The sequence below is a fragment of the Canis aureus genome, chromosome 35, assembly GCF_053574225.1.
Source record: "Canis aureus isolate CA01 chromosome 35, VMU_Caureus_v.1.0, whole genome shotgun sequence".
NCBI classification, from domain to species: domain Eukaryota; kingdom Metazoa; phylum Chordata; class Mammalia; order Carnivora; family Canidae; genus Canis; species Canis aureus.
This window is the reverse complement of record NC_135645.1, coordinates 19,523,804-19,538,991: the sequence shown is the minus strand read 5'-3', so window position 1 is coordinate 19,538,991 and position 15,188 is coordinate 19,523,804. Positions and strand designations below refer to the sequence as shown.

At 38.4% G+C, this 15,188-nt stretch overlaps 1 long non-coding RNA gene across 1 annotated transcript; it reads right to left on the bottom strand.

Annotated features, from left to right (window-relative positions):
* Positions 1-7,281: 7,281 nt before the first annotated feature.
* Positions 7,282-14,164, bottom strand: LOC144305198 (uncharacterized). The gene is made up of 5 exons (XR_013372259.1): positions 14,082-14,164; positions 13,460-13,531; positions 10,647-10,832; positions 8,499-8,614; positions 7,282-7,446 (listed from the first exon to the last, which is right to left on the bottom strand). It is a non-coding gene; the product is annotated as an uncharacterized LOC144305198 (long non-coding RNA).
* Between the last annotated feature and the right edge of the window lie 1,024 nt (positions 14,165-15,188).

The window sequence follows — 15,188 nt, the reverse complement described above, 5'->3', positions numbered from 1 at the left end:
TAACTTGTTAACTATCTAAAACTAAAATATTCCATTATTTATAAGGTACATTTTTATTATTCTTTAGGCTTCATATTTTAAAGATTTCATAGAGAATTCATTGTGGAAACTATATTTCTATATAGTTTCTTTATCTAATTTAAAAAGCCAGCCACTGGTGGCCAGATACCAGTCTTGGACTGTATCCTTTTGAAGTTATTGTGTTCCTTCTGGAAAGATTTATTATGAGTCACTTTCCAGGGAAGAGATGAAAAGCTATTCATGGATTATTGAAAGTGCTTTCAATATTAAGGGAATATTACTTTTAGTAAAATACAGATTAATTCTAACAGTTGAAAAGAAACCACTTTATTACTCCAATGCAATATATATTCTGTATTTCAAAACTCTTGCACTGATGTTTCCATGCTCCATTCCCTTTGTTGTATCTTCCTGATTGTTCCATTGGAATCAGTGGAGCTGAATGATTAATTGTACCCCGAAGAAGCTCAAGGGGTATATGCGGCTACACCAAACATGTGGTGTGTTAACTATCAGCAGACCAGCCACACAGCAGCTGATGACAGCAGATAGGACCTCACAACTGGAGCACCCACTTCAGATGTTTATTTATGATGCAAGACTCAAGACTACACATGCTGACTTGAAAAAGCTGGGCTTTGGGCTGCTGGGGAATGGTACTACCTATTGTTAAGCAGCTCTCCCCAAACTCCTACCAGCAGCCCATGGACTCTTTGCCTCCCTTAAAGGTAGAGACGCTGAGATAAACCTCTAATGGAAAGGATTCATACTGGGCTCAAGAAAAATCCATACATCTGTTGATTAACAGCATTAAATTAAAATTACATTTCTCTGTTAGGGTCGTGTGTACATGGACAACTTCAGAGTATTGTGCTTTAACCTTTTTAAAAAGTGGTTTCCTTCTTTTATGCTTACAAATCCACTGAAACATCTCCCAGGACTCCTGCTCTTCTGAGTCTATTTCAGAGAGTCCCAGTAGTGAGCAGAAGCAAACTGAAAGTCCAGACTCCACATATCTTTTTATTACCGCTGACTCCGGACTGCTTCAGATGGTAGCAGATAAAGTTCAAAACAGTAATTTCCCTCAGCAAATAGGAATTGGAAGTCTAGAGAGTTAATAGGGCTTTTTTCATCTCAACCCAACTCTGTGATCTAATTTCAGATAGCAGGAAATATGCCAACTTTAGCGGCTAATTAGAGTTATTCATTGGAAATTATTTGTAGCCAACCCTTAATCTCTTACAGCAAAGTGCATTGACAATGTTGGCTGCGTAAGTACTGGCAACGTGAATGTCGGAAAGGCTCTCAGGAAAGGGTGCAAGAAAAAGCGGTTGCATTTAGATTATGCAATTTGCTTGGCTGAAAAATCTCTCAGACTACAAGATGCTAATTTTGGCTAAATTTAGCGACAGCGCACGTTTTTCCACTCTACAGGCTGGAAACCCACTTTTGCAGGGGAGGGAAGCTTTAGTGGGAGTGTCTTTCTCTCACAGGTCTCCAAACTGAAGAATAATTCTGGAGCAAATGGATACTTGCATTGCTAACAAGATGTTATGAGATTTCTGAAATTTGAATTGCTTTGGGATTTAACTACAAACCTCTGCTTTTTGTTGTTACAATTGTACTCATTTGGGAGGCTGAATATTGTTTTACCAGGGGAGATCGCAGCCTAATGTGAACTTCTTGAAGTCAGGAAGTTTGTCTCTTTGGTTCACTGCTGGATCCCCAGAGCCCCCTGCAGGGTGTGTGCACACAACGGGTCACTCACTGGATCTTTATTCCATGAAATGATTGGATGAGGCTTAGTTGCAAGTGAAGAGAGGATGCCACTGCATTGAGATCAGCTGGCAAGCCTGAATACTTGATTTCAAAGAAGCTCACTCTACCAGTGCCAGGAACATTTGGATCTCAACCACACCCTGCGCTCCATCCCTTCCTCCTCCGCACTCTCACTTCCACTATTTTATTGAAATGGTTTCATTTGAACTTTTTAAAAGCAGGAAACTTTGGCAGATTCAATGAATGACCTTTCATACCATGTTGACTCTAGGGCAAGAAAAGGTGCTTTTCCCCAAATTATCACTGCCCTGAGGCAAGATTTTTAAAAATAAAAAGCAGCTTTAAATCATGCAAGTCAGTTGCTTCCCAAAGGGCCCTTAAAAAAAAGCCAACAACAATAACAAAAACAAGAGCAAAAGCTTATATAGTCAGCAGATTTTGTCTTTAGCACTCTGACTCAATTTTTTCTTTTATATCCTTCCCTGTGTTTCTTGCCCAGAGGCACCAATTTCATTTTACCCCCTTCCCTCAAGAAAGGATTTCAGGACTCATTCACTGTGAATTATAAATGAATCTTTATTATTATCCAGAGCTATTATAATCTTAAATCAAAAGAATCTACTTCTAATTGGGTAAGAATATCTAACAGATAAGAGACCAACTCAGAACTCTGAAATCCTATTATTCATTCCCTATAATATTAACAAATATAAGCAAGAAAGAGATCATAGTCTAGTCATAGAAGGAATCGTGTAAATCAAATTATACATTTCTATAATTAGTACTAATAACGTATGTGCAATGTGACTGTTTAGAGGGTGATCAGTTTTGCCAAGGCATTTTGAAAAAAAAGATCATTATTTCATGAATCAGCCTTTTTCATTGCTAGATAGCTTTAATAATTAAGAAAAGGTTTATCCTCTTGTTGAGCTGAAGACTGCTTCCATGTGTTTTACACATCAGCCAAGTACTGGCCCCTGGAGTAGAAAAAACTCACGGTTCTTCAGATGCTTTAGCTGAGTAGGTTTTGGTTTTGTTTTGTTTTGTTTTGTTTTGTTTTGAAGGATTACCTATTTCCTCAACATTTCAACAGTCTTTCCTTTGTCTATTTTTAACTACTGCCCCTTCCCACCTGAAGCCAGGGACCACCCGGCATCTGTTCTAACTTACCAAGGATAGAATGAGGCAGCAGCTGGGAAGAGGCAATGAATTTTTTTCTAATAATGAAGGGACCATCATTCACTTGGTAGGACCTCTGCTCCACTTCATTATTGAACACAAGATGTGAAATTTCAAGCACAAAGCTCCTTGGCTGTCCTCTGTGACATTTGTAGCCCACAGCAATCTATCTCTGGGGTGGGCTGGGATCTTTGAAAAAGGAAGGGGAAACACCAAGCAGGCTGCTGAGTTATTTTATCCCTAAAATTCTAGTGGAAAGTTCACCAGAAATGTCAAGCGTAACAGGACTTCAAGGACCCTGAAATTCTCCTGAGAAATCCAGATAAGACATATATGACTAGGTGATATTTAAAACAATAATGTGGAATGTTAATGAGAGGATGTACGTTTACCTGCTCCTGGTGGATACAGCCTTCGGGGAGGTGATTTGGCAAAGTATCTAATGTCTGAAAATGTGCGTGTGCTTTGACTCAGCAACATTTGGAGCGTGATCAGGGCTATGTGCAAAAATCCCCCTTATAAACATTTATATGGAAGCATAAGTTTTAATAGCAAAATATTGGGGCAATTAAATACTTGACCACAGAAGATTGCTTAAATTAAATTAATTTGTTTATTCATGTGAGGAAATACCAGGAGTCATTGCAAATCATGCTGTAGAATACTTAATGATTTGGGGAAATATTCATTAAATAATAAGGAAATATAGCAGATTATAAAAATTATGTACTGTGATGTGATTTAAATTATGTAAAGTATTATATACATGCAAATGGAAAAAAACTCAGCATATGTATGTAATGCATCAATACGCTATATCGGACTCCTCAGTAACAAGGATTCGACTACATTTATTTTACTTTCTTCTCTGTGCATTTCTGGAGATTTCATACTTTATATGAGGATGGGCCGTAAGAAGTTTCTTTTATTTAACCGTGTGTGATCTGCAAATGTCCATTTCACAATATTGAGCTTCTGTAATTAGCATGAGTTATTTGTGTAATAAAAAGTTAGTATTGGGTTGTTTGTTTAAGAAATTATCTTCCTGGGACACCTGGGTGGCTCAGTGGTTGAGCATCTGTCTTCGGCCCAGGGTGTGATCCCGGGTCCTGCGATCGAGCCCCGCATTGGGCTTTCTGCATGGAGCCGGCTTCTCCCTCTACCTATGTCTCTGCCTATTTTTTCTCTCATGAATAAGTAAATAAAATCTTTAAAAAAGAAAGAAAGAAAGAAAGAAAGAAAGAAAGAAAGAAAGAAAGAAAGAAAGAGAAAGAAAGAAAGAAGAAAGAAAGAAAGAAAGAAAGAAAGAAGAAAGAAAGAAAGAAAGAAAGAAAGAAAGAAAGAAAGAAAGAAAGAAAGAAATTATCTTCCCAACACATAGGCTGAGATATTGATCTCCTAGCACTTGTGTTAAATACAATAACTAGAAACCAGGCCTGTGCCTTTGTTTTCCAGCACCTTCTATGTTTACTATAGTGTGGATACAAAAAAAAAAAAAATCATTTTTTAAGTATGCTGTAAACTAAACAAGTTTGAAAACACTGGTTAGATCAAGGAGAGATTTTTTTTTTCTTTTTTGTTTTTGGATGGGATGGGGAAAATAAGAGATTTTTAGTATTGTCTCTGGAAACTGTCTCAATAGGAATTCCCCCTTTTTCCCCCAAAGAATCTGTGACACCAAAAAAGGATTGGTTTACTCTGCCCTCAAAAGAATTTTCCTGCTCCTATCATTAAAAGGGAGAGCTGGCCTCACAAAATGAGATTGAAATACAAAACTCTCGTTCCGCACACCCATCCACCCCCATCTCACCACACTCCCATTTGCAAAGTCTCTCACTTCACTAGCAATCATTGGAATCCTAACTACAGAGTGTTTGAGCCAAACTGTGGGATTGTGGCATTTAGATTTGCAAGGCTAGAATTGGTGTCATAGGGTAATCATAACACTGCTAAAGCACTGAGTTGGATCATATGACTCTTTAAGACTTCAAGGAGGGAACATACCAAATGGCACAGCTCAAAAAGAGCATAGCTTACGAGGCTAATTTACTTTCCTTTTATTGGATGACTAGTGCAGCTGGTAGGTTTTGAGCAATCAGCTAAACTTAGAATTGTGGTCAATAGACAGAAAAGCCTTAACCTCTTGGCTGTGAGTCCAGATTCACATTGGTATATTGTCTACGCTTTGACTCCATGGAGAATTGGGCAACCGTCCTCAGACATTTAGAAAAGAGCTAGAAGAATCCTTGAGGTTTTATAATCTAACTACCCAGTGAATAGATTTCCACCAAAGAATACTTGATGGATGGTATCAGACAGTCTCTGCCTGAACGGAAAGAAAGTTTACTACTCCATGAGTCAGCATTTTCCATTGTTGGAACTGCAAAAATATTCCATATTAGGGAGCTGGTATGGCCTTGCTATTGATTTTTACATGGTCTTACTACTGCCATCTAAAGCAGAAAATGTTTATTTTCTCTTTCACATGATAGGCTTTCAAATACTTGAAGGCAGCTATAGCATGGTTAAATCTTAATAAATAGCAGAAATGAGAAGTCTTGAGAAACAGCACATGCTGGCAGAAACATGTTTACATTAAGTGTAAAAAAAGACTATCTGCTTTTTAGAAAAACGATTTTTTAGAACATTTTTAGATTTACAGAGTGACTAAGAAGATAGGACAAAATATCCCTACATACCCTGATATATTACACACCCAATTTCCTTACCATTAACAACTTACATTAGTATAATACATTTATTACAATTAACATACCAATACTATTACATTATTATTAACTAACATCCATATGTTATTTAGATTTCCTTAGTTTTTACCTAATTTTTTTTTGCTTTTCCAGGATCCCATCCAGGATATCACATTACATTTAATTGCCATGTTCCCTTAGGCTTCTCTTGGCTGGAGAGTTGTTGAATTTTCTTGATTTTGATGTCCTTGACAGTTTGGAGGAGTATCTGTCGGATATTTTGCACAATGTTCCTCTACTGGGATTTGTCTGATACTTTTCTCAAGTTCAGACCGGTATTATGGGTTTTGGGGAGAAAGGTCACAGAACTAAAGTACCATTTTCATCACATCACTCCAAGGTACATACTATCAACATAAGTCATCATTGAATTTGCCCTTGGTCATCTGGCTTAGGTACTATCTGTCAAGTTTCTCCACTGTGAAGTCACTCATTTTTCTCCCTTTCCATGCTGCTTCTTTGAAAGAAGGTCACTAACTGCATTCCTTACTTGAGGAGTGGGGAGCTACAATTTCTCTTCTTTAGAGTGGACTATCTATGTAACGTATCTGGGATTCTTCTGAATGAGAAATTCATCCCTTCTCCACCATGTATTCGTTTATTCAACCATATATTTCTATCAGTATGGATCACGAATACTTATTTTATATTTCGCTACGGTTCAACACTATTTTATTAATTTTGTGGCTCAAATTGTTCTAGTTTTGACCATTGTAAACACTTTCAGTTTCCTCTCATGTTCCTTCTATGTATCTTCATCAATGTTGTTGGCTCATCAGTTATTGTTATTGTTTGTTTTTGAGCACCTTCTTACTTTTTTGGACTATAGAATGCTCCAGGATTATTTTGTATATTTAATCCTCTAGTCTTAAAATCAGACATTTCAGACATTTCCCCAAAGAGTCTAGTTTTTTTGTTTTCTTGGGGTTTGATTTTTTTTTTTTCATCGAAAAATAATATTAGAAGTCAAGTTCTGGGCGCTGGGTCTGCTTATTTCTACTAGGATGTTGTTTATTTTAAGCCCTTTCTGCTGACAGAGCAAAGGGATATATGTGTGCATAAAATCCCATGTATATATGCATATTTATATACATTCCTAGATGTAAATACATGTGTCTGCCTTAAACTAAACAAAAGTCCACACTGATACCTCCAATTCTAAACCACTGCCACATGGATCATTTTACCCTCCTGTCCCTGCCCTTCTGTAAACTGCCACTTCAGCAATGACAAACGTGGCTCCTATCATCTGTATCCACTTACTTAAATGATCAGTTCTAGTATGCAAGCATAGCAGTATTAGAACTGTTTACTTTTACCCTTATGGAAAACAACTTTATCAACCAGAATATAGTGCTTATGTGCAGTTTATCTTTAGATTTGCAGGCAGGATTGTTTTTAACAAGCAAGGTTACTAAAACATAGTTCATATTTTCCAATGGCTCTTATCTTACATTCAGCAGTAACAGATTGCCACGGTTTTTATTTTTTAAGATTTTATTTATTTATTTGACAGAGAGAACAAGCAGGGGGAGGGACACCTGGGTGGCTCGGTGGTTGAGCGTCTGCCTTCAGCTCAGAGCGTGATCCTGGAGTTCTGGGATCGAGTCCTGCATCGGGCTCCCTGGATGGGGCCTGCTTCTCCCTCTGCCTATGTCTCTGCCACTCTCTGTGTCTCTCATGAATAAATAAATAAAATCTAAAAAAAAAAAGAAAAAGAAAAAGAAAAAAAGAACAATCAGGGGGAGCAGCAGGCAAAGGGAGAGGAAGAAACAGGCTCTCCACTGAGCAAGGAGCCTGATGTGTGTTCCATCTCTGGGCCCTGGTATCATGACCTGAGCCAAACCAGACATATAACTGAGCCATTCAGGTGCCCCTGCCATGGTTGGTGGTACATTGCCAGCTTGATAATTTAAATTTTGAAGAAGCTGGGATCCCTGGGTGGCGCAGCGGTTTAGCGCCTGCCTTTGGCCCAGGGCGCGATCCTGGAGACCGGGGATCGAATCCCACGTCGGGCTCCCGGTGCATGGAGCCTACTTCTCCTCTGCCTGTGTCTCTGCCTCTCTCTCTCTCTCTGTGTGACTATCATAAATAAATAAAAATTAAAAAAAATTTTTGAAGAAGCTCTCCTGCCAATTTATCTATGAACTGCATGCTACTCTTTAAAGCGAAGAGGGCATGGCATTAATAAATACATTTCAACCAACTTCAAATTAGCAAATTAAGCAAATTTACCATGTTGATGGGATCATCAGCAGGTTTCAGTGAAATGTCAACAACAACAGGAAGCAAAAAGGTGGAAAAGAAAGTTGGAAAATAAGAACCCTACCACCTAAAAGGTGTCAGAGATGCCATAATTCTTCAAGGAGATCCCCCAAAAGTTTTCTTGTTGACACCAGTTCTATAGATAGAAGAGTACAGCACCCTTCTGTCTAGCCATTGGAACCAATTTTCCCAGTAAATAGAGGACAGCTGCAGTTTAGAGGCCATTTGTTGGTAAGATGTTCATAAAAGCCTGTCACTAATAAGCCAATGTTTACCAGATTAGGTGTGCCTGCCAAAGCCTGCTGAATCCCCTCTATGGCCATGCTGCTAGTGCTTCCATATTCCCTTCCAACATCTTGAAACAAAAGAAAGACAAATTGTGGTGGAACAAATGCCAGACTGTTGGGCTGGAGACCTGGGCCCTTGTTCCAGTTTTGCCAATTAGTATTTGTGGACATTTGGTCAAATCCCTGAATGTTAGCTTACCTGTAAAAATAGAAGGATCATTAAATAACGTTCAAGGTGAGTCAAGCTTTTCATGATTTCCAGTAAGTGAAGCCTGTCTTTAATAAGGTTAGCTCTCAATTCTGCCTTTTTCCTTCCTTAAAAGAAGAAAGGAATTTATTCTCAACAAGGAATAACCTCTTATGCAATTCTATCTAACGAAATTCAGTTCAATATAACAAATACTGAGATTTTTATTATGTGCCAGACATTGTATTAGGCACTAGAATAAAGTCCTATTGAAGATAAACAAAGTCCCTGCCTTCATGGAGCTTTAGTCTAATAGGAAAAACAAATAATTAAACACATACCTTACAATGAAGAATGATAGAGGCAAGGACAATATTAAAATATTTAAGAGCCCTAAAGTTTTAAAAACTGGTTCTCAGGAAAAATCTGAAACACACTCACTCTAATAAGGAAATGTCTGTGAATAATTTAAGGATTGTCCCGATAGGGGAAAAGAATCTATACTTTACAGGTTAAAGCTTTAATCTACTAAATCCCCCAAATGGGCAATGTGAGTCATTGGCTAGCCTATGAGTGGATCAGAACAGCTCTTGATGGTCACTTACTCTGCCTACTTGGCATGTAGCTGGATCTATCAACCCTCTCCACGGTGCGGAGATCTATTCATCCTGTGGCTGCTCAAGACAAACCTTCTAAGTAAATTCCCTTATTAAAACGGCCATCCACCAATTTGGAGTAGAAATGCTCATGGTGAGAGCATATGCTTCCACTGACATTATTGATATAGCTGCCAAGTTCCAGCAAAAAGGCATTCAGGCATGGTTAGTGTGGGTATGGGTTATGGAAGGAAATGGCATTTCTCTACCAGGCAGGAGGCAGAGAAAATGAGCAACATTACCACATACTCTGCCTTCCAGAAGTGCCCCATGGTAACAAAAAATTGCCAACCTCTCTCTCCTTGAAGCCAAATGGGCACATTCTGTTTTCCACTGGCAGGATCATTTGGTCATTCACTGTCTTTGTCCCCTCCATTGGCAGAGGACTTTTTAGCACACAAAGAAACCCTTACTAAATTCACCCCCAAAGCATTAAATGATAGCCAGCAAAACTTGTCTTTACTGAAGACTGAAATGTCTCTAATGAGAAAAACTGTTCTCTGAAACATAATGGCCTTGGACATTATGACTGCCTCACGAGGGGGCACCTTTGCTATTATCCAAACAGAAGGCCATGTGTTCATACTTGGAGTCAGATAATGTATCATCTTTAGTAAGCTACACGAGGACACAAGGAAACACTTCCCCTGAGGGGATGCAAATCGGTGGTTTGGATCATGGGGCTCTTGGCTGAAAGACTTGCTACTTGTTTTGGGAATCATCACCTTACCTGTTGTTTCTCTTGCAGGCGCCCATACTGTTGCTGTGGTATCTTCCATTACAACCAGAATACTGCCAAAGGAGCCACCTCCATGCTAATGAAACCCCTTCCTGGCTGCTCAGGGCACATTGCAGGAAACCTGGGGCCTGTATGATTATGGGAGCCAGTCTCATGAGGGGTGAAGTGAGGGTGAAATGTCACCCTCTCATGGAGGGTGACCTACTCCAAATGGAGGAGGTCATTGAGGACAGGATTGGAGGTTACCCATAAGCTGGGCTCCTGGCCTCCTCTGCGTCCTTGGAATGTACCTTCTACATACTGATGGGACCCCCAGAGCCATTTTCAAGGGTATGGCTGTGACAGACAAATATGTGGCTGTGATCATCTGGACTATAATGTGACTTCACCCAGGTAGGGCCTCTCTATATAAACTTTCAGTTTCTGGCAGGTGGGTGCAGAGGCCCACTCATTTTTCGACCGCCCAAGACAGGCCTCATAGGTAAGTTCCCTTGCTTATTAAACCTGCCACCTGGCTACCTGGAGAGGCCGCCTCCTTCTTCCATATGTCCTTGCCCTCCATGTGCGGGGGGCCCAGTTTCACATTTCACCCAGGAAACTTTGCAAAACAACGCATGCCTTATCTTTCAGTTGTCCTTTTAGCCTCAGAAATATAAATATTCAGTATTATTGGAACAAGAATTGCCCTCAATTAGCTTGTGACTTTGCCCAGAAGCCCTGCAAAGAGGACAGCCTGCTGTAAGTGATAACAAATTCTTAATTTACTGCAATCTCTGCTTCCATCGGATCTGCTGCTGCAGCCCCGTGCCCACGCTGATAGCTCCTTATCTGCCCAGCCTCAGGAAGCAAAGGGTGGTAAAGCCAAACCGCTGCCAGTCTTCCTCCAGTCAAGCCCTTCTATTCCAAAGGTCTGGAAGAGCCAGCCACCTGTCCAGAGCATCTCCAACGTGGCTGTGGGAGTGAAAGCTCAGCATAAGGACTCAAGGACCAGGCATTAAAGTTAAAAAAAAAAAAAAAAAAAGGGAAACATGTGTTTTGACTTTGAGAAAACTCACAAGCCATTTAAGTAGGAAGCCCCATTCCCCCCGGGGACGGTAGCCAAAAGTGACTAGTATTTGTGTCAGACGAACAGAGAGGGATAAATACTACTTCCTTCTAAACAGCAGGTACAAAAAAAAAAAAAAATTGACAGCAGGTACTACTTTCACTCATTCACTTTCCTTTGAGATAACACCTTCTTCTATCTGTCACCAGATTGATTCCGAATTCACTTTATTTGTAAATCAAGAAAAGAGCTGAGTTTCTTCCTCGGTGGACCAAGTAATAATAACAACAATAATACTCAACAGCATAGTAAAATTTGTATTCCTCCTCTCTCTCTTTTTTTTAAAGATTTTTAAAATTTATTCATGAGAGACACACAGAGAGAGAGGCAGAGACACAGGCAGAGGGAGAAGCAGGGTCTGACCTGGGGTCCTGCCATGGTAAGAAGAGAAAAAGTGGGTAACGTGGTTCTACTTTTCAAGAAACTTAACCTTTAATCAGAAAAGCAGTTGAAAAGCTGTTGTCCCTGCTGAAAGCTAGTTAACAAGACTAAAATTTTCCTTGATTCCTTTGTTAATTGTCATAGGATGGCTTTTCACCATAACATATTTGTTTTCCTCTATTTTTTGGAATAAGTAATATATGCATCTGGTAAAAATTCAAAATGTGCAAAGGAATGCACAAGGAAAACAACTATTCTTCCCACCCAGATCCCTCAGCCATCCGGTTCCCCTAAATTTCAGAGGATAGTTTATGGATATTTATACATACATATAGACATATATGCATGTGTGTGTAGGCAAATAAATAAATATATATACACACACAGTGCCTTGTCTCAAATTTGGCTTTTTAAAAAATATCTACACATTGGGACACCTGGGTGGCTCAGGGGTTGAGCGTCTGCCTTGAGCTCAGGGCGTGATCCTGGCATCCTGGGATTGAGTCCCACATTGAGCTCCTTGCAGGGAGACTGCTTGTCCCTCTGCTTAAGTCTCTGCCTCTCTCTGTGTGTCTCTCATGAATAAATAAACAAAATCTTAAAAACAGATAAAAAAAACTAAAACCTTCCAATATTTATTCTATTACTCTTATGTTTCATTTTTTGGATGTTTAAATTTCTGATATATCTGGAATTTATTTTATGTATTTTTTTCTAGATTGGTATCTAGTAGTCCCCTATATTTAATCTATTTTTGTATTTTCTATTTTATTCCACTGATCTGTTTATTTCCACCCAAGTACTGCTCTGCTTTAATTTTAACTGCTTTATAGTGTGATCTAGTTTTTTTCATAATTGCTTTTATATTCAGTAAAGTATAAAGTATGTGTAACTTAAAAAACATATTTTTAAATTTTTATTGGAGGAAGTGGGGCCTTCCACTTCTATCTTAAAATAGAAGGCCTTGACTGGAAGAGGGCTGGCTTGACATATATAAATTATTTCAGGAGTTATTAACATTTTAATACTGTTTAAGTTTCCAATCCTAGAACATGGTATGAATTTCTATGTGTTAAAATAGCATATGTCCTTCACTTGTATCTTAATATTGTCTTCATAGATCCCATGCATTTCTAAGTTTAGTCATAGATATTTCACCTTTTTTTATTGTTATTATATATGAATCTTTTCTTTTAACATATAATTTAAGAGGTTTTCTCAGTATTTACAACTATTTGATCGTGTACATTAATTTTTCCCCAACCACTTCTTTTACCACTAATAACAATTGGTTATTTTTTCTTCTAAGTAAACAATTATCTAAAATAAGTAATTTTATCTAAGTAATTTTATCTCCACTTTTTAAAAAGTTTTTATTTACTTGAGAGAGAGACAATACAAGTAGGGGGAGAGGCAGAGGGAGAAGGAGAAGCAGACTCCCCACTGAGCAGGGAGCCCAGCATAGGACTCGATCCCAGGACCCCAGGATCATGACCTGAGTGGGAGGCAGACACTTCACAACTGAGCCAACCAGGACCCATCCACTTTTCCTATTTTCACACCTTTTCCCCCTTTTGCTTAATTTTAGCTCCTAGTAATTAGGAAACCAAGTGAAATAGGATGAGTGGTAAAATCCATGCCATTTTGTTACCTAGCACAATCAAAATGTTTCTAATAGTTTAAATAAAGAAGGGATGTCATATTTCATCAAATAACTTTTCATCATCTGTAGAGGATCAGTTTTCCTTATTCTATTAATATTTTAAATTAAATCAAGAGGTTTTAATATTGAACCACTCCACATACACTTGGCCAATAGTCTATTATTCTTCACTCTGCTTTTATATTCTGTTTGCTGATTTTCAGTTGGAATTTTTTTTACTTGCTTTTTCTTTTATTCTTTTTTTTTTATCTTTTTGTCAAGCTTTGGTATTAATATCAAAGAACTTTCATTAAAAATCAGAAGATTTTCTCTACATGTGATCTAGACTACCTACCACTTTTTAAGATTTATTTTGAAATGAGCACAGTCACTTCTCAATGGGAGACACCTCCGCTTTAACCATGTTGGCATATTAAATTAAGGACTTACCTTTATGGCTAACCAATCTTGCTGTGCTGCAATGTTTTTTCTCATTCAGAAATTTCCATGAAGTGTCTGTGTCTACAAAAGCAAACGGTGGGATGAAATTCTGTAGAAAACTTGCCATATACGAAGCCCCTGAGGGAACTGGGTGATAGGAAGGGAATCTGACACAGCTTTTTTCCTCAGTGAATTAAAAAAAAAAAAAAAAACCCTCCTTCAAGCTTCTGCACTTGTCTCAGCCCAGCATTACAAAGTGAAAGAGACTTGAAAGAAATCTCTGTCCTTCAAAAGAGGAAAATCATTAGTCCGTCTGCCCTACAACCTGGAATTACTGAGATAACATAATAAATTAGAGCTACACATTTTCTCTTAATTCTCCATCTATTGTTTTTTCCTATCAGTGTGTGGCGAACTTCAACAGGAACATAGCACTACTTGAAATTACAGAAAGTTTTAAAAGCACACTCAGCTTGTGCTTCACCCTTCAGGTACAGCAAGACTATCAACACACCAGTAGCAGCCAATTGAAAATAATTTCTATTTTTGGTTGATAATAGGCTCCTCTGGTGATGTTCTAATTCCAGATTTCATTAGCTTTTAATGGAAAAATGATGATATAAACTGAGACCTGATGCATTTTCCCCAAAATAAAAGAACAATGCTGTGTTTGGAACTGCCTCAGAAGGTTGTGCTGTGTCACTTCTGTGATAGACGAGTCTGAATTTACATCTTTTTAAGACTCAGTACTGTTTATTTACTAAAAGGAACCCAAAGTACTGATAAGGAAAGTGGTAGCCTTTCCTTATTAGGACATTTTGTTAACTTGCCAGATAGCAAGTGGTTGGGGGTGGGTGTATTGTAAGAAGATGCAAAGACTCCTAAGGTGATACATGACATTTTCAGAGAGAAAACTTGTTAAAAGGACTTGAGAACACAATAATGTCTCCATTACCTCTCTCTCCTCTAGGACTTAGCCCAGTACCTTATCATAGAGTCGTCCCTAATGTTGCTAAATATAAAAGTATGTGCTTTGTTACCAAGGGGAAATGGGGTCATTCCACATAAGATGATATTATGCATAACTGAAACTTAACTCTTTACTAGACATTTTATATTCTAAAATTTTAGGATGTGTTTTTTTTAATGATGAAATAGTTTATTAATATCTCTGTGTTATTTCTTAATCACTTTGATGATTCAAAATTATTATGTTGGTCCCCAAATAAAGCCAGAGTCTCATGGAGGCTGGGAAACATTAGGATATTTTTCCCTTCACTGAATAATATCATATTGCTTGGTTTTTGAATTTTTGAATCCCCCCCCTTTTTCCCCCTCTCTCTCTACTGCCCCTTCTTGTTGTTATGAAAGGAAATGCCTATAGAAGTCAGAATTGGCTAGGTGATCTTCAGGGGGTTCAGGCAGCACTTTTCCCAGTGATGCAAGTAAAGAGGACTGCGTGTCAGTGAGCAGTTACGTGTCCCACAGTGATCCGCTCCTAGACTCTCATCCGTCTGTGAATGAGCATGTTTTTGGCATAGAGTTGGTTCTATTTAAATCTGGAGAATAAATATATGAGGTGACCCTACCATTTTTAGAGACAGTATGAGTCTGATGTTCTATATCACATAGTGTGGATATTATTAAATCTAATTTCCACAATATCCTGTAAGTTAAATGTGATTATTTTCACTGTACAGAGTAAGAAATTGAATCTCATAGAGATTACATGACTTCA